The 26,524-nt window shown below is 50.1% G+C and overlaps 1 protein-coding gene and 1 long non-coding RNA gene across 3 annotated transcripts in view; one reads left to right on the top strand and one right to left on the bottom strand.

Moving 5' to 3' along the window:
- Positions 1-26,524, bottom strand: part of Hspa12a (heat shock protein family A (Hsp70) member 12A) — a 156,215-nt gene that overhangs the window by 33,264 nt on the left and 96,427 nt on the right. The window lies entirely within an intron of this gene.
- On the top strand, positions 20,444-24,591 carry LOC148121280 (uncharacterized). The gene is made up of 2 exons (XR_015738317.1): positions 20,444-20,968; positions 22,829-24,591. It is a non-coding gene; the product is annotated as an uncharacterized LOC148121280 (long non-coding RNA).

The raw sequence follows: 26,524 nt of genomic DNA, 5'->3' as shown, positions 1-26,524 counted from the left end.
GTAAGCCACACCTCGTGGTGTGATACAGATTATTAGAAATGGGTTAATCAAGATGTGAGAGTTAGCCAGTAACTAACTCTGTAGAGATAATGGGCCAGGCAGCATTTAAATGAATACAACTTGTGTGTTATTATTTCTGGGGCTAAGCTAGCTGTGCGGGAGCTGGGCAGGATGAAAAGCAGGCCTGCCCGCAGCCCCTCACTACACACGGACGATGGAGCATCAGCCATTTCCTGATACACAGGAGATAACAGACACCAGAGCTGGTCTATGAGTCTACAGCATAGGGAACAAGAGTTTCTCTAGCTATCACTAAGACAAAGGCCATCTACAAAGGGAAATACCATGTGCCACTAGTTCATGGCGCTGTACAGTAACGGCTCCCCAGGACGCAAACTCAGACACAAACAAGCGTGACACCAAAATCTCGGCCAGCGGAACGTTTGTTACTGGTGGGTTTGAGAAAAAGAAAAGAAGCTGAAGACAAGGAAGCAGGCTAGGCTGCAGAAGTGGGGAAGGAGGACAGCTGAATGGAGGGAAAAGGGAAATGCTTTACTAGGAAGGTGGCCAAGGACAGAGCTAAAACCCCTAGAAATCTGGAGAGATATACACCCCAGTGTTCCCACTGAATCACACAGAGACTGTCCAAGGCCTGTCCACAGCACCGTGGGTGGGTTAGCTTCCTGTGGCTGTGACAGAATGCCTGAGGTCATCAACTGAAAAGAAGGAAGGTTTGTTTTGACTGATATCTCAAAGCACAGGCTCTGGGGCCTTGGCTCTGTTGCTCTGGGCCAGTGGTGGGAGCATATGGTGGAGGAAGTCTGCTCACCTCATCTGGGCCAGGAAGTACAGACAGACAGACATATAAACACGGGGGTGGGGGAGATCACAATATCTCCTTCAAAGACACACCCCCAGTGACCTTACTTCCAGCCAGGAGGCTGCATCATCTCCCAGTGGCCTTGGTAGGAACAGAAAAGGGACCCCAAAGTTTTAAGTCACAGAAGTTAGAAAGACAGGGACCATTTCAAAGATGCAAAGCAACAATTGCAAAGCCCTGGCTGGGCTAAGGGAAAGAGGCCTGGTACTTTCCGGTGGGAGGAAATTTAATCGCCAAGTCTCCTTTCATTAGTAATTTTAGATGATTTTCTCTGATACTAAGGCTTGAACTCAGAGCCTCACAGAAGCCAAAAGTGCTCCACCGCCGAGCTATGTCCTCAGTTCATGGTTTAGATCAGTTAATACCACCCCGGTGTCTTGTGCAATTAGGGTATAGGTGATCTCTTTTAATAGTTTAGTGACTGTAAATGCAAGTTGACAAGGGGGTTTGTTCATTCACTTTTAATCCTGGAAGCCTCAAATACCTTCTTCAACCACGTCGCTTTTAAAAATAATTTTTGCAGCACAGACGGATGTAGGAAAAGAGTATTTCTGCAGTGAAGTGAAGACAAACCAATAAGGGCACTAAATCAGTAAGTCTCCTGCTACAGAACTCCGTGGAACCCCAGCCTGGCAGTGGGGAGCAGCTAGTTAGCTTAGCCCTCGTGGTTTGCCTTAATGGCCTAAGAATTAAAATGTGGGCTTCATCTGGCTCCAGCTACAAAATGCTAGGCACGTAAAAATACGACACAGCTCTATTTGCTCTGGGCTCTAATGGCTTTAATCAGAGAAAACGTTCCTAAAAAAAAAAAAATGTCTTGCAAAACGAGTCGTAATTCATAAACTCGCTTGTTGCCCTTGTCTCCATGGGGGACATTAATCAGCGAAGGGCAGGGAGCAGACTCCCCGGCTCTCTGAGATACATGAAAATCGATCTTCCACCCTAAATACAACACTTTTAAAGACGAAGACGGAGCCACTGGGCTGACCTCACACTGCAGCGCTCCAGACTCACGTAAAACGTGACAGGTGGCCTCAACACAGGCTCGCCTTTCCTTGCCGACCTTCGGATTTATTTATCTATTAAATAAACAGTCCTTTCCAACGGCATTTTATTAAGGTCTTACAACTTTAAAACACGCAATATATACATTTTCCATTTCTCCTTTCCCTGACGACAGGCATTTGCCTAAATCACAGCCTCTGCGGAGAAGCCTGCTCTTTCTCTCCGTGTACACCCTCCTTGCAGTGTCTTCTTGGAAAGCTGATCTCTCAAGGTCATGTGTAGGTTACTGGGAAATGTCCTCTTTTATTGCCCCGGAGCAGCTTCACGGATAGCTGAACTAACACATTATACCAGGTCTAAGTTCCATCTCGCTAAATAATTGATGGCTTTTTTTTTATTAACGTGGTTGATGTCCAGAGTAAATGGAAATTTTATTAGCATGAGCGGGGAGACCCTCTCACCACAGAGAATGCTGAGCATAAAATAACTGCTCTCCACATGCTAAGTCCTATTTATGGAAATGGACGCTCCGTGGTTGAAACCAAAGCATCCGGCGTGAGCCGAATGGGGGCTGTCACAGGGGCTGCACCTTCTAGTATTCCTTCCTGCTTCCCGAACAGTCCAGAACCGGCAGGTTTTCCCAGAGGAGATGCTCAGCTGGGTAGAACAGTTTCACCTTACGTAGGTGGCCAGGCCTTTACATCACGCATGTCCAGGCAGCTGCTAGGAAAGGTGAGGAAATGCAACCAACGACTTACATAAACTAGTCGCAGCAGGCATGCAGCCCCTCACCAGCACCCGGCATTTAGAGAAGCTCCACACAGGTCTCAAGGCAGTTCTGGCCACCGGCGCCCCTCCCCCACCCCACGGACTCTGTCCCAGGGGTAGAGGTCAGGTCTTACTTCCTGTCTGCTGATGCCCCTAGCTCCTGACAAGTCATGGGGCTGTGAATGTCGGATAGCTGGATGCACTGGTGAATGGATGGATAGATAGACTGGAGTGGACAGACGGATGGGTGTGTGTGTGCGTGTGTGTGCGTGTGTGTGTGTGTTAATTATCAGCTTGACAGAAACTAGAATCAGCTGGCCTCTGGGCGTACCTGAAGGCAGTGATCTTGATTGCCCAAACTGAGGTGGAAGGACCCGGTTCTCTGCGGGTAGCACCATTTCCCGGCTGAGATCCTGGAATGTGTAATGGGATATGATGGGCATGGAGGAGCTGAGCAGGCTGCATTCTTCCCTCACCCTCTGCTTCCTGACTGTGGCTACAATACCATCAGGTGCCTCAAGCGTCTGCTGCCATGATTTCCCCACCGTGATGGCTGACAGTCGTGAACTCTGCACAGAATAAAGGCTTCCTTCCTTAAGGCAGGAATATCTGCTTTTGTCTGAGTATTCCAGCACACCAGCAGGAGAAGAGACCACAGCGGACAGACAGGTGGGTGCTTCCGTGTGTCCAAGAGTGGACCTGGTGACGATTATCCACAGATTCGGGGGACGACGAAGTCTTTCTCAACAGAGGCTTTACCTCTCAGCCAGAAGATTAGGAATAAACCCACCCAGTTATGCTACAATGTGGAATCCGCTGTTCAATCAGCCAGATATCCTCTCTCCTCAGATACACCTCTCGCCAGAGGAACCGTCTCGGTTCCCAGACAAGGAAGATCCTATACTCTCTCTCGTCCCATCCCCAAGTCCCATCAGTGGAAACTTTGGCATTCCTGAACTCCTTCAACAGGTTTGAGGCCCTAAAAATGCTGCCCCATAGTGGGTTTCCAGGACCTGACTCTGCCCCAGACACCAATGGCTGCCTACAGCTCTACAGAGACTCAAAACACATCGGTCACAAGGGTTACAACCTGTGAGCTTTTACAGGATCTTAATTTTTGTGTTTAATTTGTGAGATGATGAAAAATGTAAGCACGGACCTGATATTAATGACTTCTTATTCACAGCACAGTTGTGGAATCTTTACAAAAAAAATTCCTTTAAAGAGACAGCCTCAAATATTCACAGAAGAAACAATACGGAGGCTGAGAATCACGCCAAAATAACACGGGAGCGGGTACAGCTCGGTTGGTAGAACGGTGCATCTTGTAAACCCAGCGTGTGGGATGCAGCGGTCTAAGGTTGTCTTTGCTGTCCTCCTTAGCCTCGTCCACTTGCTGTGAACCAGAGCCACCTGAGAGGAGGAAAGCTAATCGAGGAATTGCCTTCACCTGATTGGCCTGTAGGGCATCTTCTTAATTAATGGCTGATGTGGGAGGGCCCAGCCCGCTGTGGGTGGTATGCCCCACACATAGTTGGTCCTCAGTCATCTAAAAAGTGGGCTGAGCAAGCCACAGGAAGCAAGGAGCATTCCTCAGCAGTCTCCGCTTCAGTTCCTGCCTCCGGGTTCTTGAGTTCCTGCTGTGGCTGGATGATGGACCTGCAGCCTGTAACCCAAGTCAGCCTTCCATGTATTTCCTTTTGTTACTCAGACTGGAGTTGTTGTTTGAAACTGCTGGAAATAGACAAACCCTGAAATCTACCAGCAAATTCTCACTGGACACACGTTACGTGCCAACCCGAGCACTTAATAAGCCAGACTCTTGAAAACCCTGCCTTGCAAAGATGCTGTCATGATTCCCATCCTAAGGAAGAGAAGAATGTAGCCTTGAAGGTCTGGGTGCTGCCCAGCTGGATGCAGAGTTCTCCAGCTCGAAGCATTTCTCCCGAAATCAGGCCCCACACAGATGAGGCCATGGCACAAGCGTTGTCAACAGAACGTGTGGGGCTGGGCATTTCACAGTGAGTATTTGTTTCCTTGAGTACCTGTCCTGCTTAGTCTTTACTGTCAAGCTGACACCGCCAGGAGTCACCTGGGAAGATGGAGTCTCAGCAGAGGATTGCCCAAATAAGATGGGCCGTTATGTCTGCAAGGAACGGCCTTGACTGTTGATGTGAGAGGGCCCAAGCTACTGTGGGCAGCATTACTCCTGGCAGATGGCCCTGGGTCGTATGAGAAATAAGGCATGGCATAACACACACACACACACACACACACACACACACTAACACACACCACACAGCACACACACACATACACTAACACACACCACATACATACTAACACACACATAGCACACACCACACACAGCACACACACACACACACACACACACCACAGCACACACACACATACACTAGCACACATACACTAACACATACCACACACACATACTAACACACACATAGCACACACCACACACACACACTAACACACATACACTAACACATACCACACACACATACTAACACACACATAGCACACACCACACACACACACTAATATGCACTAACACACACTAAGCACACACCACACACACTAACACACACTAAGCACACACACACACGGGAAGCAGGAGATGACAAGCAGTTAGCAAAGCTCCTCCCTGGCTTCTGCTTTGGTTCCTGACCTAACTTCTCTCATGAAGCCCATTACTTGGAAATGGACTTGCCTTGGGTCACGGTGTTTATCAAAACAACAGAGAACAAATTAGAACAAGTTCCGGAAGTTGGGAAGTCTAAGGCCAAGAAGCCTGCGTGTGGATAGGACCTCCTCGCTGCTGTGTTACCTCATGGCAGGGAGCAGAAAGGCAGAAGGAGCAGAGATCTGGGGACCAGATGGGACAGAGTCATCCTTTATCAGGAGGTCACCCTCGTGATCTAACCCACCCCTGAGGTTCCCATGTTAACCCATCCACCTTTGTGATCACTAACCCACCCCTGAGGTTCCCATGTTAACCCATCCACCTTTGTGATCACTAACCCACTCCTGAGGTACCAGTGTTAACCCATCCACCCTTGTGATCTAACCCACTCCTGAGGTACCCGTATTAATCCATCTACAAGGGCAGAGTCCTTATGACCTGTCACCTCGGGAAGAGCCCACCTTTCAACATTGCTGTATTGGGCATTAATTTCATAACACATGAAAAATGGGGGACACATACAGTCATAACAGTTATGAATAAAAATCTCCATTTCACACAGCAAAAAAAAAAGTACAGGGGAATTAGGGCATTTGCAAGTCAAACAACCATGCAGTTCTGCCTTCCTTGGGATGCAAAACTGACAACAGCTCTCATTTTTCAAGATATTACTTGGTCAAAACTCAAAGATCCAAGCAGGGAATGGGTAATTTGATGTCACAGAAGACCAAGAACAGAGTTAGGAAAGTGAGGGTTCGAATCCTGGCCTGGCCACTTCACAGATGCAGGCCTGGAGTGGGTGACTTTTCTTCTTGGGACCTCATTTTACTCACCTAGAAAATGAGGCTGGGTAACCATGGTGATCTATTTTTCTTTTTTTTTTTTGGTGCACTATGAAGATTAAATAAAAAAAGTACCTATCAAGTCTGGTACATGGCAAACAGTCAATGTTTATTTATTTATTGTGTATTTATTTATTTATTTAGTATCATCATCATCATCATCAAATTGGTCCAACTGCTGCAGAGGAGATGATCTGGTGGTTACACTCTGAAATGGCAGGGACCCTCAAACATACAAGGTCAGTAAATATATCCCCTCTATATTTAGATTCTGTGGGTTAGTTCATCAAAGCTGAAAAATCCATATCAGACAGACACTTGGCAGACGGAAGCTTCAGGAAAATGCCTAGTGATGGGAGCTGTGAGGGCCAGCACTGCCAAGGATGAGAGAGACTGTCTGGCCCCAGCCTCCCGTTTCGGCGGCTGCTCACCCAGGGGCACTTTTAGAATAACCAAGAACATGGACAGACGCCCTCCGAAGTGATGGTGAACATCCTTGGGGTGATTCTGGTGGAGAAGCCACTCCGCAGCTTCTGGGACTGCTCAGAAGCTAAGGAAAACGTTTCTACTATACTACTTAGCTGGTCTCACTTTGGGCAAAACACCACTTCCCTTCCACCACCTGTCCTTGGGAGGAAAGGGGGACAGGAGGTGAGGGCGGGGGATGGAGTGACTGGGTTCACCTTTCTTTAACGGATCTCCGCACTGCAGAGAGTGTTGCATTGCACCCAGGCAAGGGGTGTTTCTCAGCCAACCATGCATCCCAAGCCTGGGGAACTTGAACACAAACTTCCAGCGTCATACAGGAACCTGTGAGAGCAGAGGTGTGAGCGCCATACAGAGACCTCTGCCGTGTTCTTTAATAGGAGAGACGTCCCAAGGCAGGTGTGCAAATGCCCCGCTCACCTTGGAGGGCATCCCAAGCACAGATGTGTCCTTTTCTTACAGGTGCTATGCCATGCCAGGAGCTTAAGGGCTACAGTCTCCCTTAGACACCAAGACGTGGCAGCACTGGGATGTGGTCTCAGGGCAGGTAGTACCAGGAACAGGTCTACCTCAGCTTCTTCTCCTTAGCCATTCCGAAGCCCAGAATGCTGATGTAGCTGAGGGACTGAGAAGTGGCCGCCCTCCTCCCTCTCCCTGCCTGGCAGATGAACCAAAGCGCTGCAGAATGAGTGCTGGGATTCCTGATAGCCCTTGGGAGCCACATTGGACCCAACAGCACCGGCGTTGATACAGGCTATGTAACTGGCTATGGCGGCTCATACTTAGCATCTCAGGTCTTGGGAGACCGAGGTAGGAGGCTCATTATACAAAGCTAGCCTGGAGTACATAGTGAGTTCAGAGATAGCCTGATCTATAGAGTAAAACTTAACAAATTCTGCATGAGTATTTTCATGGTACAAAGTTGCTGCTTCCAGAAGGTAAAGGCAAAGAGAGACAAATGCTCAGAGGCTCAGGGGAGCCTTGGGAGGAACAAGCCAGGACCACTGCCCAGCACAGTCCAGGAAAGAGGGTGGCGGCTGCTGTCCAGACCACAGGGACCTCCGGGACCCGACACTCCACTCCCACTCAGTACAGTGGGTAACACTTTCCCACACAGGGGAGAGCCTTGGAAGCTTACAGGGAGAAAGGAGAAATGTTCTTTCAAAGACTTCTTAAGATCCTTTTAGCTTAAAACCCATAATTATTTCTTAGTGTTTTTAATAAAATAAAAAAAAAACTTTAGTGGTTAATTTGCATGTCAACAAAAACAGGATTCGTCAGCTGGGTCCAGGAACTGATTAATAGCGGGCTTTGCTAAGGTAAGTGTGCATGGCAGAATCTCAAGAGGAGCATCCCTCTGAGAGGAGTTGATAAAGAACACTTAACACAGAGAGGCAGTAGAGAAACCCTGGGAGATACTGAAGACTAGACCGCCCCCAGGCTCGATCTATTTAAAGCCTTTTATCGAGAAAGGTAACGGGTTCTTGACGGTGTTTTCTAGGGAGGGAGTTTAGTTCCCTAGATGTGGGACATCTCCACAGAGCAATGGGTGGGTATCACGGCCCTAGAGACCAGAGGTCAGCATTGAACTCAGAGGTCAGCAGCAAGCCCAGAGGTCAGCCGTGACCCCAGAGGTCAGCAGCAAGCCCAGAGGTCAGCCGTGAGCCCAGCGGTCAGCATCAAGCCCAGAGGTCAGCCGTGAGCCCAGAGGTCAGCCGTGAGCCCACTGGCCACCTAAGACTCTACGATGAAGTTGGCAGACATGTTTTCATAAACTGTCCCTAGCGTTGCACCTGCCAGAGAAGGCAAAGGCTTGACCACCAAATAAAGATAAGCTATGAATTTCAACCTATAAAAGTCAAGATTGCACCAACTAGGAATAGAGCAAACAAACCCCAAACTCCTTATCCCAACCTCTACCCAACCATGCACCTTGGCTAAAACGCAGATTGAACCCTTCAGACCTGAGGTGGGGGAACAGGCCTGGGACAGGCAAAGCCAGGAAATAGTGTGTGTACTAATTTTCAGGGGTCTGGAGAGACAGCCTGGGTGTTCAGGCACTCCAATGAGTGTGTTATGTGTATATTAGTGGGCTGAAGGTCATGCGGCCGCCCAGGACCCTTTGTTCCAGTCCCATACCCAACTCAGCAATGCTTGGGCCCAGGGAAGGGGACTTTGTACTGTCATCACCATCCCTGGACGACCAATGGCCCCATCTGGTAACCCACAGAGGTCCCTTTGCCCCTTTATCCCTGTCCTTGTACCACGGGCCTATTCCTCCAAGAACGTAGCATTCTGGCTTTGCTCGGCCACGGGAGGCCTGCAAGGACAGCCTCTCTGACCTCAGTGTTATCCTTAACAGCCTGTCTGGAACTCAATTAATTGGCACCATCTCCTCTGCAGAGCGGAATGCCTTGTCCCCTCCCGGGATGACCAGGCACACCCCACTGAACCTGGAATGTGTGCGTCCCATGTTGTCCCTGAGATGAGGAGATGGGCTGGTTTCCGGGACACACGCACAAGCCTTTGCTTCCCATTCAGTCTGGGAGGGTTCTGTAGGGTGTGAGCAGAATGCTGAGAATACTCTGGGCTAGTGAACAAGAAGGTTCCAGAGGCTGCACATGAACTGGGGAAGTGAGCAGCCGGCCACCGGCAATTGCTCCAGCACTCCCTGCAAAGGAAGTCAGCAGAACCAACCAGGGAGGGCCTTAATAAACATCTGCCCAGCCCGTGTTCTGTCCCAGTCCTCTTCTGCCCACCCCACCAGGCTGCCATCTTCCGGACCAGAGAACACGCAGCCATGAGAATGTCATCCAGGAGGAGCTGACTGTTCACCCTCTGCTGAGTGAGTGACTTCAGATCGATACTACAATGAGAAGCACCACAGACGTCTGAGCTCTTTAGGGATGCTGGGTAAATGCTGCAGGGAGGGGGAGGGGGAGGACAGACTGATGCTGCTGGAGGCTGTGGGAAGACAACCCCAGAAAGAGGATGCTGACTGGTAGGGGAACTGTGCTCACTGAGCAAGATGCAGAGGGGGGCATGGCAGAGGGGACACCATGAGGTAAACAGAGCAGTGCGAAGAACTTCCCGGAGGATCCCTCACCCACCTGGCTGGTTTCTGCCTCCAGGTTGCTCCCCTTCGGCCCCATCTTAACTGTGAAGGTCATGGTACAATCCCCGCCTCTAGTACCTGCTGTATGCTTTTTGCATACGATTCAACTGTTCAACCAATCAGTTGCCTGAATGAGGCTCTCACCACTTCCCCTTGTCATCCTGGTCTCTCATACAACCCTCTCCATGGGCTGGGCTGTGCTCTCTGCCATCTGGGAAGCCATCTGCTTTCCTGAGTCTGTCTCCTAGTCTGTGCTGTCTGCAGGAGAAGGGCCAGCTTCCCTTCCCGTGGGAGGAGCTGACCCTTATGACTGATCTCCAAAACAGACCAGCCCCTGAGCCACTCCTCCAGGGTGGGGGATGGGACTAAGAACTCAGAACTAGGTGGACTCCAGGGATATCCAGTTCTTCCTTTAACAGTTCTGCCAAAGAAAGGGCTTTGCCGCAGGCCTCGGAATCCACGCTATGAACAGAGCTAGCAAGAGTTCCACTCAGGGAGACCTATAAGAACGCTCCAATACCACCTGGGATAGAGAAAAGGTGTTCATGAACGTGGGAAGCCACCTAGCCATCATGGAGGGTGCCTAATTCAATCTTGAAACCTTCTCTCCTGGTCCAGACAAGGCACCCACCCCATGTGTACTACCAGAAATTACTACAAGCAAGCTGGGCAGCCACTGACACCCAGTCCCCACGTGTGGAAACCCCTGTGTGCACCAAACCTACAACCCAGTAACTCCACTCTCGGGCCTTTACCTATGAGACATGAAGGTTTGCATCTAACATGAGATTTATTCCAGAACACACAGTAGAATTTCTGTATTTGTTGTTGCTTTCACGGGAGTCAAGCACAGTTTGGAAGAGAACGGGTAAGCCAAGTGCAGTTTAGTCATGCAAAGCTACCGCAGCTCAGCAGTGAGACCCGGCAGGAACCAGCCTCCAGGTCACTGCAGAGTAAGAGGCCCTGAGCAGGAAGTGCATACTCTATGGTTCCTGTAGAAGTTCAGAAATAGGGAGGCTGGGTTAAGGAGCCCACAAGGAGTCCACGGGCACATAGAGGGCACAGGGAACTTTCTGGAGCGATGCATTCATAAGAGCAGGTGACACAGCCCGATAAGGACGGCTAGTATAGCACGCGTGTAGCCCTGGGTTCCATGTGCAGCACAGAATAAAGCGGGCTTGGTGGCACGTGCTTGTAATAACAACACTTAAGAGGCAGGGACGGGAGGCTGAGGGATGAATTCAAGGTCCTCCTCGGGTATATAGCAAGTCCAATGCCAGCCCGGACAACGTTTTAAAGAAAATATTCTCCATTTTTGCCTGATGTGGTACGTTAAAACACGCTTCTTCTTGTTGCTATGGTAACAGGTTATTAGCATTTAGTGGCTTCACACAAAAAACACCTTCATTCTCTAAGGGTATTGGAGGTCAGGCATCTGAAATGGGGCTAATGGCCACATTCAAGGTAGAAGGAAGGGGGCAAGGCTGGTTCTTGCTGGAGGAGTGGGGAAGGAGCCACCCGTGCCTCTTTCAGACTGCCAAGGACATCTGCATTCCTCGGCTCAGCTCTCCCCCAACCCCACAGGCAGCAGCTCTGCAGCTTCAAAATGCCACGTCGGATCATCCTGCCTGTCTCCTTCACTTATGAGAACCCTTGAGATGACACCGGGGCATCCGCTTTCTTCCAGGTAATCCAGGAAGCTTTTCCTCCCCTTGTCTGATGCGCACCTTCAAGGTCTCTTCTGCCATGCCAGGTAATATTCACAGTACATGCCTGGGAGATATTTGGCTTAGTTCATTTGGATTGCAAGAAAATAATAAAGCGGGTAGTTGACAAACAGCAGAAATTAATTTCTCAGCATGGAGGATGGGCAGCCCAAGAAGAATCCCAGGCAAATCCAACGGCTACTGAAGGGGGGCCTGCTTTCTGGGATGTATCTGGCACCATCTGGCTGTGTCCCACTATGGTGGAAGAGGCAGGGCAGCTCTTGGGGAATCTTTTATAAGGGTGCTAATCCCATTGATGTGGTTTAGCCTTCATGATTAATCACCTCCCAAAGACCTTACTCCTAAGGCCACCAAACTGATGACTAGGGGGTACAAAGAGACCAGAGCAGGCATGTTCAAGAGTCTGGTACTTTGCATATACACATACCAAAAACCCATGAGCTGTGTACTTACTACCTATGTGTCTATTGGTGCATAAATCGAATCTAATAATAAAGAGTAAACATTCAGGGCTCCTAAATTGACTGCAGAAGCCCCATCCCCTTTGCCCACACCCTTTTATTGGATCCTCACACTCACCCTATATCATGATTTATGGAAATCAAGACACAATGAAGTTTACTTAAAAAAAATAAAAACAATGCAAAAACCTCTCTTGCATCTGGAAAAGGAAAAGCTCCCTTGAATCCAGGTCCATGCCCCACCCACAGAAGTTCCCTGCTGCAAAATCCAGGTGGATGACCCGAAAGAGAGAGGAAAAGCTTGTGATGACCATTGCTGGGGTGTAGGTACCAAAACGCCATCCTTGCTCTAGGCAGATCAGAAAAGAAGGACAAAGAAGGATGGGGAGAGCAGACAGAGCAGGAGCAACGGAAACGCGAGCTGGAGAGCTCCAACTGTGGAGGCCCTGGAGCTGGCCCCACCCAACAGAGGACTCAGAAACCCAGACCTCCAGATGAACACTCTCATCGGCCGTGAATCTAAACTTTCTTAAGAGGGTGAATAAGCCAGCTTTTCTCCACACGTGCTCCCAGACTGGCACCATGTGTACCTTGCACAGCCTCAGAGGAGAGCACCCTGGGGAGTACCCATGGGGAACCTGTCAGTAGGAAACAAAACTGCCTCCCAGGATAAGGAACCTCAGATCTTCAGGGGAACAAAGAAGTAGCTGGAACCAGGTGGCTTGTCTTCTGCAAGCCCACACCCCTCTCCTCATTGGCACCCCTACCAGCAATACAGTGCCAAGGAGTCACCATCTTGCCAGGTGCCTGATACCCAGAGCCATGGTCATACACACTAGGGGCAAGCAGTGGAGTGCTATGTTGCAAAAGAAGAGGTGGGCCACTTCCCGCAGCCCAGCTCCCAGCCGCCTGGCTAGCTAGCTTATACCCTGAAATAACAACACACATATTGTATTTATTTAAACACTGCCTGGCCCATTAGTTCTAGCCTCTTATTGGCTAACTCTTACATATTCTTTTAACCCATTTCTAATAATCTGTATTGCCACTTGACTGTGACTTACCAGCATGAGTTTAACCAGTGTCCATCTCGGAGAGGAGCTTAATGGCATCTGCCTGACTCTGCTTCTGTCTCCCAGCATTCTGTTCTGTCTACTCCACCTATCTAAATTCTGCCCTATCAAAAAGCCAAGGCAGTTTCTTTATTAATCAATGAAAGTAACACATAGACAGAAGACCCACCTACATCAGTGCTAGCCTGGTCCATAATCCCCAGTCCTAGGAAAAGAAACCATGGGCCGTCTGCCAAATACTCCTGGGTGCTGGTACAAAGTGCTGCAGTTCACCACATATTTGGGTTGAGGGAATCTCTGGGTCTTCAGAGTGGCCTCCTCATAGTTCATGTCCGTGTCCCCATGGAGTGCCATGGACAGTGTCCAGAACAGAGATGCTGCCCAGGTGCCTTGGGCTTGGGAGCCATCAGGCCTTCACCATCCCACGGGAGGTCGCAGGGTTCAAGTCTCAGTGTCCTGGTCCCTGGAGGACAAGCCACCACTTGTGACGCTGGACCGTGAATAGTAACCTCAGCTTTAGGGACAGGACAGACAGGGTGGCTCAGGGTGGGGCTCCCAGCTGTTTCCTCTTTCCTTCCTTTCGATCATTCTTTCTACAGCGGACAGGGAAGCTCCAGCCATGGGAACCGATGCTGCCTTACTTCCTACTCAGGCCCTGTCCAGGGGACTGGGTGGGGATGTGGACAGAGTGTGATGTTTGCTCCTTCCTCTCACCTCCTGTCTACCTGGACACCCTGCTGCCAAGAGCCTGAAGACAACCCCCCCCCCCCACTGCTTCTGGCCATGGTGCTAATCCTGCCTGGGTTTTATGTGTCCTTGTTCCCGCCCCAGGATCCTCAGCCTCCATCAGCTCCCAGCAATTATCTGGCTTCCAAGACCCAGAATCAATTCTTCACAGCAAATCTCCCTGGTGACCCTTGGGTTGCAGAGTTGCAGGGTTGCAGGTTCCGTTTCTCAGCTCCATCCTCCAAGTGGTGGAAACAGAAACTCAGGGAGCTTTAGAGGCTGCTGAATCCTCACAGCAGGTCAGAGCAGAAGCTTGAGCCCAGGGCTTCAACTGCTCCCAAAATACCACGTTCCTCCCAGAGAAAACCCAAGTCAGGGACCATGTCCGAACACACTGGAGTTACCTTGCTCTGATCACCCACCCACCCCTATGCCCTAGGAGTTACACTCCATGGGTTTAACTTCTTTTTCTTTTTTAAATATGTATTTATTATGTATACAGTATTCTATCTGTGCGTATGCCTGCAGGCCAGAAGAGAGCACCAGACCTCATTACAGATGGTTGTGAGCCACCATGTGGTTGCTAGAAATTGAACTCAGGACCTTGGAAAGAGCAGGCAATGTTCTTAACCACTGAGCCATCTCTCCAACCCTGGGTTTAACTTCTTATCTTAACCTTTGAAGGCTCAAATGTCTCCTGCCTGAAATGAGGTTCCTCAAAAGTTAGGGGACACTCTGTTTGGGTCTCAAGCCCCACACAGGGCACCAGAACTTGACTGGCTACAACCGCCCTCAGCTTGAGTGCTGAGTTCAGAGTTCAGTTGCCAACTGTGGGGATATCTGGAGTTGGAAAAGCAGGGTGGACTTGGGATGACCTCAGAGTCCCAACAGCCTATGAGCTCCTAGAGGGAGGACGGGGGAGGAGCGTGTGGAGTGTAAGCAGGTGGGGGCCCATTTACAAATTCTGCAGTGTCCTCCTGGGACAGGGAAGGGACTGCAGGCATACTGGGACACAAAGTCCTGACACTTCCGTGAGTCACGGGGTAGCAAGCGGCCATCGTAAGTCACAGTCACTGTGTTTCAGGGTTGTGTTTGTGTTCTGCCGTCTACTTCAAGTTCGTGACTGAGAATTTCTTAGAAAGTGTTTTTCTGTTTTTTCCTCTTCTCCTGACTTCACCTCAGGATTCTGAAGAAAAAAATCTTTTAAAAAAAGATTTATTTATTCTATTTTATGTAGTTGAATGTTTCGTCTGCATGTCTGCACACACTCAAGCATACCGTGCCCTCGGGGGCAAGAAGAGAGTGTCAGATCCTGCGAGGAGTGGAGGACACGCACAGGCCGTGGGCAAAGTCCTGAGTTAAGGTGTGCCACGGACACGGGAGCCACCTTGTCAGGGACCCCAGCGCCTGAGACCCATGGGCATCAAAGCTCCCCACAATGCCGAGTCCAGGGCAAGGTGAGGCTCAGAGGGAAATGGCAAAGCCTTCCTCGGGTCTGCACGTGGAAGTCGACAGCGTGTGCAGAAAATGTCCACCACAGCTCTCTCCCTCCACCCCAACCACCCCCCCCTGGAGACTGCTCCCTTTCAGCACCTGATTCTATGGGGATTACTTAGACCTGAGTCCTCAGTCCAGCTACATACCACAGACCCGCCTCCCCTCCTTGTTTATCTGCCTGTGATAACCCCACCTCCTTGTTTAGCAGCACAAAAGCCCTGCCTCCATTTTTAACAGTATGTAATAAACATGGCAGACTTCTGGGGTGCTTGGTTTCATACTTCTTGGGGGGGGGTCACCACCCCCGTCAGGTCTGTCCCTGGAGCCATGCTAAACACAGCAGATCCCCTGAACTGGAATTACAGAGTGTTGTGAGCAGCCATGTAGGTGCTGGGATTTGAACCTGAGTCCATTGCAAGAACAAGTGCTCTAAACTGTTGAGCCATCTCTCCAGTCCCCGCCCCCCGGGGGTGGTCTTTAAAGCCCACAGGATGCTCAGCAGGGTTGCATGCCCTCAAGAGTCAGTCGCACTCCTAGAAATACACCTCTCCTTCCCAGGCCACTCAGCAAGGTCTTTCCTGACTCAACCTCATTCAATGCACAGTTTTGCTATTCAAAATCAGCCTCACAGGACTATGTGACCTCTGCCACTTCCTCGCCCTGGCTAAGTCCCACACTGCAGGCTGCTGTCCTGTCTGAGCGCTGCAGGCTCTGTTCCTGGCACACAGCACTTTGAGGTCTCTCTCAGTGAACGCTCACTGAAGGCCCAGGGAATGCAGTGTTGAGAGATTCAGTTATATAATCGGTCAGATCCTGTGGGTTTACATTTGATGGAACCAAATGAAACTTAAGGAAAGACCTACTACAAGTTTCTACCATCTCTCCGATTCATTATGTCACTTTCTGTGTTTTTGCAAATAAAACTTGCCTGAAAATCAGAGTGCAGAGCTAAGCCACTAGAGGCAAGGGAGAGGTGGCTCGCACCTTTAATCCCAGGACTCGGGAGACAGAGGCAAAAGGATCTCTGCTAGTTCAGGGCTACCCTGGGCTACACGAGACTGAATCTGTCTAAAAGAAAAACAGAGCTCACACAAAGATGATCCTGCGACTTGGGATCACAGGCCTTTAATCCCAGCACTAGGGAGGCAGAGACAGGAGGGATAAGGCTGAGTGGACAGAGGTATATAAGGCTAAGGCGGGAGGAGACAGGGGCGCAGGGCAGTCTGAGAAGCAAGTCTGAAGCAGTCTGAGGTTTGGTGGAGACAGTTGCAGCCTAGAGATGCAGTCTGAGGACAGGATCGCTCCTTTGAGCTGAGCATTGGTAGAGGTAAAAGAACTCTCTATTGGCTGGGCACTCTGCTTCTCTGACCTTCATATTTAACCCCTATATCTGACTCTGGGTTTTATTATTAATACCAATTAGAAATTGTGCTACAAGTTTCAGCTTTTCTCTGTCCTTAGCTCCTTCCAATTCTGTGGTTCTCTCTCCCCCACACACATGCAAGCACACACACGCGCACACACGCACATTCACGCACACATGCATCTCTTCCTGAACAGGCCTGGCCGTACACAACAGCAGAATTAAGGGCTTTGCCGAGTCTCTATGCCACTGTTCAACACTCTCCCCTCCCATCCACCTTAGGACGACGCCCCAAAGGGCTGGTGTCCTTAGCCGGATAGTCCTCTGCTTCCCATTGTTTATATGTATCCCCCAAAGCCATGCATTAGGAACTCAACCCTCAAACTCATGGGTTCACGGCATTGAAAATGATTTGGGAAGCAGTTAGGATTAGATGACAGCACAGGAACAGGGCCTCCCTGATGACGACAGTAGCTCCGGAAGAGGAGACACATCCATTCTGTCTCTCCATGTGGTGCCCTTCGCCATGCTATCCTACAGGAAGAAGGCGGCACCAGGTTCAGTGTAGACACTGGCATTGCGCTCTTGAGTTTTCCCGTCCTCAGAACCAAAGCCAAACAAACTTCTACACTTATAATCTCTCCACCCTCCGACATTATCTGTTCTCACAATAGAACAGGTACCATCCTATTCTCTAGGGCCACCCCTCAACCCACCAGGCTCAAGCTAGGTGCTGCAATCTCAGGATCCCCCTCCTCGGTCTCCGCTCACCCCCATTCTTGGCTTGCCCCAGGAAATAGCACAGCCCAGCTGTCACCAGACATGTTCTGAGTTTAGCATCACTGAGTTCTATCTCTTTATCTGGACACAAGAGGTGGCTCCAGCAGCTGCCACCATCCAGCTTGAACCATGCCTCACAAGTCACACTGATTGGCCTGCAAACAAGAAACCAAACCCACAGGGCCACACAGCAAAGGCATGAGCAGCTACCCAGTTCCGTGCTCCCACGATGCCTCAATTTATCACACATCACAGGAAATCCTCCCTTAAAAAACTGTGCTTCTGACAAAGTGTTGCCCCACTATCTTGTCAAAAGGAGAAATTTGGACATTTGTCACAATTTTGTGTGTGTGTGTGTGTGTGTGTGTGAATGTTTATCTGTATACTGTGTGCATATCTGATGTATCAGAACCCCTGGAACTGGAGTTGCAGACAGTTGTGATAGCTATGTGTATTGTGTACTGAGAATCAAACCCAGGTCCTCTGGAAGAGCAGCCAGTGCACTTCACTGCGGAGCCATTTCTCCAGCCCTAGGGCATTTAAAGATAAACCCAGTTTCTGTTAATAAATAAATAAAAGACAAGACTACAATATTTTATCACTGTTATTGCAAACAGAAAACAAAACAAACAAAAATGCACTCCAAAATTTAGTAGCTTAAAAAAAACCACTTATTTGTAAAGAATTCTACAATGGTTGTTTCCCATCCAGGGTTCCCTCAAAGGGCTTTTATCTGAAGGCTTGACTGTCGCTACATGGCCCATGGCAGCCTTATTTATACATGATACAGCTGGGCTGTTGGTCAGGGGCCTCAGTTGCCCTCCGCATGGAACCTCAAGCCAGACAACTTACAAGTCCTAAATAGCAAAGCAGAGAGGGGTGGGTCCCGACACACGGGCATTGCTCAGTTTACAGCTTTGGTTATGTTAACGGTTTGGTCCCAGAGTGAAGAGAGGGAAACGGTGGTGTCGCCTAAGACCCTGGGACCAAGCCCTGGTCAGTGGGACTCCAGGATCCTGCTGTGTCTCTGCCACCCCATCCCCCTGTTTTCTAGCCATGAGCTAAGTATTCTCCTCCCCATCCAAGGGGCCTAACAGCAAGTCCACCTGAGCATGGACCGAAATCTTTATTTAGAGGTCCATGAACGAAAACAAACCTTTTCTTTTTATAAGTTAATTCTCTCGGGTATTTTGCTATGGTTGTAGAAAATTAGCACAGGCTAAAATGCCAAGCCTCTGCTGACTTCATGTTTGCTGAAGTCTGGCTGGCTAAGACAACGCGCACGGCTGAGCCCTGAAGTCAGGTAGAAGAGTAGACCAGGGTGTGTGTACCTGGAGATGAGGTTTATTACAGACTATCCCGGCAACAACCTACCCTAAGGACACACCATCTGTGACATTTAATCACAACTGTCAGCCCCAGTGGACTCAGAATCGAGAGGACAGACCTCCGGGTGTGTCTCTGAAGGCATTTCTAGACGTGTTTAACTGGGGTGGGAAAACCACCCTGAACATGGGTGACCCCCTCCTGTGGGCTGGAGGCCCATGCTCAATAAAAAGGAAAAGGGCTGAGAACCAAAAGCTGTTGCTCTCTGCTTCCTGACTGCACACAACATGGCAAGCACCTCACACTCCTACCGCCATTGCCTTTCCTGCCACAGGGGATTATGCCTGTATAACATGAGTGGAAATAAACCTTCCTTTCCTTGTATGTTGGGTTTTTTTCCAGTTATTTTCTTTTTTTTTTAAATTTTATTTATTTATTTATTTATTTATTTATTTATTTATTTATTTATTTATTATGTATGCAATGTTCAGTCTGTGTGTATGCCTGCAAGCCAGAAAAGGGTACCAGACCTCATTAGAGATGGTTGTGAGCCACCATGTGGTTGCCGGGAATTGAACTCAGGACCTTTGGAAGAGCAGGCAATGCTCTTAACCACTGAGCCATCTCTCCAGCCCTTCCAGTTATTTTCTTGCGGCAATCAGAAAAACAGTCGAGGCATTATCAGAAAGCCTTTTTGAAATGGAATAAATGTGGCTCTGTGAAACCAATTGAGTAGCCTCCTCATAAGCCTCCATAAGATCCCCTCACTGCCCAGCCCACAGGCAGGCACCAGAAAACAGCACTCAGCAATGGTGATGGCCTCTTTCTCACTTATCAGGGACACCACGTGCAATGCAGGCCACCGACTTGCCTTCACTGAGTTGCTGAAGGGTTTTATCTGCACAGTAGCTTCGAATTTGAAAAGACAATGGTGTCCGACCAATTTAAATGAAGATGGCGATGGCGCCGAATCAGGACGGACTGACAGACACTCCCATGCCAGGATTCTCGGCACTATAGCAGAGATAGACCTTGTCCTAACCCTTAAGCCTTGCCTCCCTGGGGCCAGGCAGTCTCCCAGGACAAAGCCCTTTCATCTCTGTTCCATGACCAAAAAGCAAAAGAGAAAAAGAGACCAGGGTCCCGTAGTCCTCTACAGTGACCTGGGGATCTCCACCACCATGCTTTACCTTCCATTAGTGCCCCACCCTGAGGACAAAGTCTTGAACACGTGGTCTCTATGTGAGGACCACAGGCCATGAGTTTGGACCATGCCTAACCTGCCCTGGCTTTCTTAACACTTCAGTTTTCCCCATCCCCAGTTCTATGAATTCTCAGGTGCTACCTGGCAGCACCACTCAGTCTAGGGCCTGACCAAGACTATTCTGCATGCCATAAGACTCCCCTCCCCATAGCCAATGAGGAACCCTGAAGTCTGTCTCCCTTCTCCACAGCCAATGAGAATCCCTACAGTCTATGCCTCCTTTCTCCATAGCCAGTGAGGAGCTCTCAGGCTCTATGCCTCCCTTCTCCATGGCCAATGTGGAGTCCTGCAGGTTCTGTGTCTTCTCCATGGCCAATGAGGAGCCCTGCAGTCTAAGTCTCCCTTCTCCATGGCCAATGAGGAGCCCTGCAGTCTAAGTCTCCCTTCTCCATGGCCAATGAGGAGCCCTGCAGTCTAAGTTGTGGAGGGCCGGACCACATTCTCCATTGCTTCTAGGAACAAAGGTAGAGATTGACCTCTGTGACCCCAAGGTGTGGCGGCACACGCCTTTAGCCCTGATGCCTGGGAGGCAGAGACAAGCAGATCTCTGTGAGTTCAAGGTGATGTAGCACACGCCTTTAATCCCAGCGCACGTGCTTGGTAACTCTACCGCTGCGTCCCTGCCTACTCCCGAGGCATCATCTGGGATAATGGGCAGTGAACCAATCAAAGAGTGACACGTCCAAAGCAGGGTCTGTTTCCTATATAAGGGATGGGTTCCATCTTATCTGGGTCTCCGCCATGTTGGCTGATGCCTGCTCTCCCAAGGGGCATTAAAGCTTTACTGCAGAAGGATCCTATGTGTACCGCGTGGTTCTTGCTGGCGAGACGGAAGCGCGGGACATCTGGTGCCGATACCCGGGAAGAAGAAGAAAAAGAAGAACTTTGCACCACCGGAGACCCCTTGGACACAAGGAGGATTCAGAACTGCAGGCATGCAAGCTTAGAGAGGTACGTTCTAAAGTCCAGAGAGCATATCAGAAACTGAGCAGCAGTGGGAGGTTGTGCGCGCACCCAAATAAGTTAAAAAGGACCCTCCGGTAAAGAATGGGGGAGACAGAAAAGAAAATAAGTTAAAAAGGACCTCCCGGTGATTTTGGGAGAGTGGAGATGGGGGAGAAGGCTGATTTGCAGGGTCGAAGGCTTTGTGTCGTGTTGTTCGTGTTGTTTTTTGTGTACTGGACAGGAGAGGGATATTTGAATTTGGGAGCTGCTAAAAAAGGTAGTTTAGATTTAAGGCATGGGCTTGAGAGTGTGATGTTGTGGAGGAGAGGTTCTGTTTTCGCCTCCACGGAGGATGGGAGCCTAAGTACGTGCTTGAGATCCACGTGGTTTGAATCACCGAGACCTCCTGAAATGTTGTAGTGTATACCCCTAAAATTCAGCGGCCCAATAACAGCAGGAAGCAGCCAAAGAGACTAAACGACGCCCAAATTCCCTAAAAGTTTAAATGAGGTCCTTTCAAGCCTGCTTCTCTGAGTTCAGCTTTGCTCCGTGCACCGGTTTGTGCTCGGAGTGGGTGCAGCTGGGGCTGGAGGGCGGCTGGAGCGGAGCTTTGCTCTGTGGCTATGGTGGGAGGCATATTGCGCAGGCTCAGTTGGTGCCTGGCCTGGAGGGTATCACAGCAGTACCGAGAATGAGAACGGTGCCACAAGCTGCCAGGTCAGAAGGCTTGCAATGTGCCTGAAACTGTGAGGGGCTCTGAGGCTGGAGTGGCTTCTGTTCAGCTTGGCTGAGCTAAGCTGTGCTGATCCTAGGTAACAAAGGCATAGCCTGGGGCAACGGGCGGGGCGAACAATGCTGGCTACTAGCCCGAGAGATTTTCCATCTGAATAAGGAACTGAAGAGATAGCATAGGGGTTAAGAATGCTGCCTGGTCTTCCAAGGGTCGTGAGTTCAATTCCCCAGTGACCACATGGCAGCTTACAACTATTTGGTTTTAAATCTAATGTTTCGGGATCCACAGGGAGGTAGATGCAAAAAGCCCTTAGATTTTTGAAGTGATTGGGTCGTTGGCTGGGTCTGTGAGAGTTTGTTTACAGCTGCTTTTGCTATGGCACAGGTGTTGAGAGTTTGCTAGTAGGGAAGCGGCCCTGTTCGCCGCCTCTCCCATTGGCCCCTTGAGCCGCAGCGGCTCTGGCGCGGACCTTGAGATGTTGCCGGCCTGTGCCACCACGGTCTGAGTGTCGGCTCCCGCCACACTCCCCCACCAACACAGCCGCCGTGGAGGACTAGGCTAGCCCCGCGGAAAAGGCTGGGGCACCTGGGGGTGGAGCCGCCACTTCCTGGCCTGGGACAGGCGGAGCCACACACCGGGACACAGGGAGCTGCGCAGCGAGCAGGCCCAGGGCCGCACACAGCCCTTGGATGACGGGCGGGCTCTGGAGCCCGAGGCCACCGTACCAGCAAGAAATACGGGAGCCAATAAATCTTAAATCTATTATCAACAAACAGGGCCTGGGTTTTTCCTAGGCGCCACTGGGGCAACACGGCCCATACCGTAAAAAACAGAGATCCCCATATGGGTTCCCCAATGGCCACGTCATCTTAGGACTCCAGGCTGGAAACAGGAAAACGGTTTTCTCATATTTTTAAAACAATAATCTCATCTGTGCCAGATTTAAAATGGTTTAATTCTAAGGCCTACTATAATGACACAGACAAACAAGATTGCTCTTTAGAACAGAGACCTATAGGTCTCTAAGTTCAAGACCAGCCTACTTCCAGTACTGACTGTGCTAAATTTTTACACTGAGTTTTTTAATACTCTTAAATGTTATTTTGGGAGAAGAGTTTATGTTTTTTTTCTAGGAATGCTACTATTCATGCTGTGGATTCATCTGTCCAGAGGCCTGAGGACAAAGCCTCTGCTATGGAGCTGTCTGGCCTGATTGCTGCGGAGCTGGCGGGTTCCTGAGGGATGGTCCAGCTCCTGCCCTTGGTCTGTCAGTTATTGCTATGCTGTTGTTGCTGTACATTGCAATGTTATTGTTGCTGTACTATTGCTTGCTATCAGTTTCCCTTATCCTGTCAGTTATTTCTGCTAAACACTATGGGTATCTTCAAGATAGGTTACAAAATGCCATGGTTATTTAAATTAAAAATTGGATAAATATCTATTTAAACAAAAAGGGGGGAATAATATAAAGGAACTGCCCCCGATGCCAAGAATGGCCATCGCCATGGCTCTGTTCACCATAAATTTTTTAAATCTGGATGATAATGGCCAAAATGCTGCAACACGACATTGTTCGGATCCGCAGCGGCCCAAAGATTTGGTTAAGTGGAAAGATGTGCTTTCTAATGAATGGAAAGGCCCGGATCCCATCTTATTGAGATCCAGGGGAGCTGTTTGTGTCTTCCCACAGGATCAAGAAAGCCCATTCTGGCTGCCAGAGCGATTGACCCGAACAGTGAAGAGTGATCCATAACACACGGATTCGCCTGAGGACCTGGCTGCTGTTCCTCCTGCCATTTTGCGGATGGATGACAGAACACCGATGGAGGACACTCTCAGCCTTCCTGAAGCTGTTACCAGTCAACCATAGGATGGCGGTGTCTCCCCGATTTTTTACAACCAATAAGACTCTGGGCCCCCTCCCTACCGTCCTAGAGATGATTTATAAGCTTGGCCGTAGGACTCCTGTCCTGGGCCGTATCCCTCATTTCCCCTACTTCAAAGAATGGGTGGGGGTGGAAATGTTTTGGAACAGTCCTATGCTATGGATTAGTGTTTCTCCTCTGGATGGTCTGCTGACTCAAATCCCAAAATCGTAGGGACAAAGTGGTTATTGCACAAGCGTTGGCAGCCCTGGAACAGGGGGCCTCTACTGATGTGTGGTTATTTATGTTAAAGCAGTAAGGTTTAAGCCAACCAGCTCCTGCACCCCTAGGACTCTGGTCCATTGCACAGGGTGGAGTGCTTGGCTTAGCTAGCCCTGAAGGTTGTCGAGCTTAAGAGCATCGCACAGAGAATGGCCCTCTCTGAGAGATAAGTCGCTTTGCTTAAGGGTTTCCTGCCGTATATTCCCTTTCCCAGAAAATTGGCAGAGGGCAGGCCGGATAGGTTCCAGGTGTCATGAGCCTAGGGACAGATTCCGTGCAAGCCCATCGTAATGTTTTCATTTTGGGAAGTGCGACCTCTATCTTTACCTTCCTAGGGAGTTGCCTTTCTGCAAAGAAGTAAAAAAAGGGGGATATGTGGAGGGCCGGACCACATTCTCCATTGCTTCTAGGAACAAAGGTAGAGATTGACCTCTGTGACCCCAAGGTGTGGCGGCACACGCCTTTAGCCCTGATGCCTGGGAGGCAGAGACAAGCAGATCTCTGTGAGTTCAAGGTGATGTAGCACACGCCTTTAATCCCAGCGCACGTGCTTGGTAACTCTACCGCTGCGTCCCTGCCTACTCCCGAGGCATCATCTGGGATAATGGGCAGTGAACCAATCAAAGAGTGACACGTCCAAAGCAGGGTCTGTTTCCTATATAAGGGATGGGTTCCATCTTATCTGGGTCTCCGCCATGTTGGCTGATGCCTGCTCTCCCAAGGGGCATTAAAGCTTTACTGCAGAAGGATCCTATGTGTACCGCGTGGTTCTTGCTGGCAAGACGGAAGCGCGGGACACTAAGTCTCCCTTCTCCATGGCCAATGAGGAGCCCTGCAGTCTAAGTCTCCCTTCTCCATGGCCAATGAGGAGCTCTCAGGCTCTATGCCTCCCTTCTCCATGGCCAATGAGGAGCCCTGCAGTCTAAGTCTCCCTTCTCCATGGCCAATGTGGAGTCCTGCAGTCTAAGCCTCCCTTCTCCATAGCCAGTGAGGAGCTCTCAGGCTCTATGCCTCCCTTCTCCATGGCCAGTGAGGAGCCCTGCAGTCTAAGCCTCCCTTCTCTATAGCCAGTGAGGAGCAGGCTAGGAAACACACCGAAGTCCCCACAAATCCCTTATAGAAAGAGCCTCAGGGACCAGTAGGGAACCTGACTATCATTCAGTGGACCCCTGAGGCTTCCTGCCTGACAAGGCATGGCCCAGACCTTGGGATCCCCTACAGTCTGAGGTGAGGTGGGGGGTCTTCCACAATCCAGATGGATCCTATTTGCAACGACAGAATTCTCCCAAGCTGGAAGTGTTTTACACCTCGATGTAACCATGGTTACATAACTAGATTGTCTTTGTCAGAATCCATGAACTGAATACCCGGAAAGCTTTCATCTCGTGTGACTTACACCTCAATAAACTGAAGCTGCAAGGGAGCACCCCAGCAGGGAACCCCACCTGCTAACAGGTTCCCCGTGTGCTTCGAAAAGTAAAGATGAGACCTAAAACTGAACGCACATAATCGTGTTTGGGGCGAGTTCTCGATGAATTTAACCTCCTCGGCTCTGGGGGCCATCCTGGGAAGTGTCAGAACTGGCTTTCAGATGACATGACGGGGTTTGGGGAGGCTGTGCCACTTGCTCACAAGTGTGGGGGCTAGAAACCAAGCAGAGCTGACTTCTTGCCGTGCCTGACTCCCACCACTCCCAAATGCCCACGGTAGCTGCTGAACAGTGTGTTGGATACTTCTGACACATGAGGCCCAGAAACACCAACTGACATGCCCAAGCCAGTACAAAGTGACTCCAAGACTCAAACCAAGCACTGTCTGATTCCGAAGCTCCCTCTACTCCGCTGCTCACGAAGGCCCAGGGCCCCCCACCCCATCCTCAGGATGGTCCGACTCTGGACGACTCCACTTTCTACCCCCCCCCCCACCACCCAGTTTCCCTGGCCAAGGCTACCAGAGGCAAAGCCCAGGGAAGAAACCAGTCTCCTGTCTTCACATCTTCAGTCTTGCTAAGTCTGAGACAGGAAGCCCCAAGGCCATGGATGAGGGCCTTTCCGGGGCATCCACACAGCGCTAGGAATGCACCTGGCTTCCCTAGTCGGGGTAAGTGGGGTAAGCTTGACTCCCCCTATACCAACTCCTAAGTTCTCCCAGTTTTTCTGAGGGAAAGGTGAAGGAGCAGGCTTTTAAGGAAACAGCGTGCATCTGGGTGTGACCCTGCTCCTCGGAGCAGCTTTGTTCCCAGGGCCTGCTCCAGTGTCCCACCATGTGGCCCTTTGTCAGCTCAGCCAAGGATGCATCCTCAACAAGCCTCCCACGGATAACCACTCAAGCCTCCCCACGGAGGGTCCTCGATCCGTCCTTGACTTTAAAGAGAACCGGCGCTGGAGCAGAGGCCGCGGATGATGTGTTTGGCATCCTTTGATGAGCATCACGTCCCTTCTGCTGGGCTCCAGCTGCTACCCAGGGAGACCACAGCTTGACCGGACGCCTGCAGTCTCCACAAACGTGTGCACTGGCCAGTGCCTCTGCGCTCAGTGGAAGGACCAGGTGGCCATTTACTCTGTACAGTGTGAAATACTTGGAGGAGGGGAATTAATTTCCTCCAAGAAAGAATGAAAGAAAATATCTACAGTGGACTGCACAATTATCCTCTGTCTGTGCAGCCTTTGACTTGGTACTGTG

This window comes from Myodes glareolus, chromosome 7, assembly GCF_982192425.1.
Source record: "Myodes glareolus chromosome 7, mMyoGla1.1, whole genome shotgun sequence".
Taxonomy (NCBI): Eukaryota; Metazoa; Chordata; class Mammalia; order Rodentia; family Cricetidae; genus Myodes; species Myodes glareolus.
This window is presented reverse-complemented; position numbering and strand designations above follow the sequence as displayed.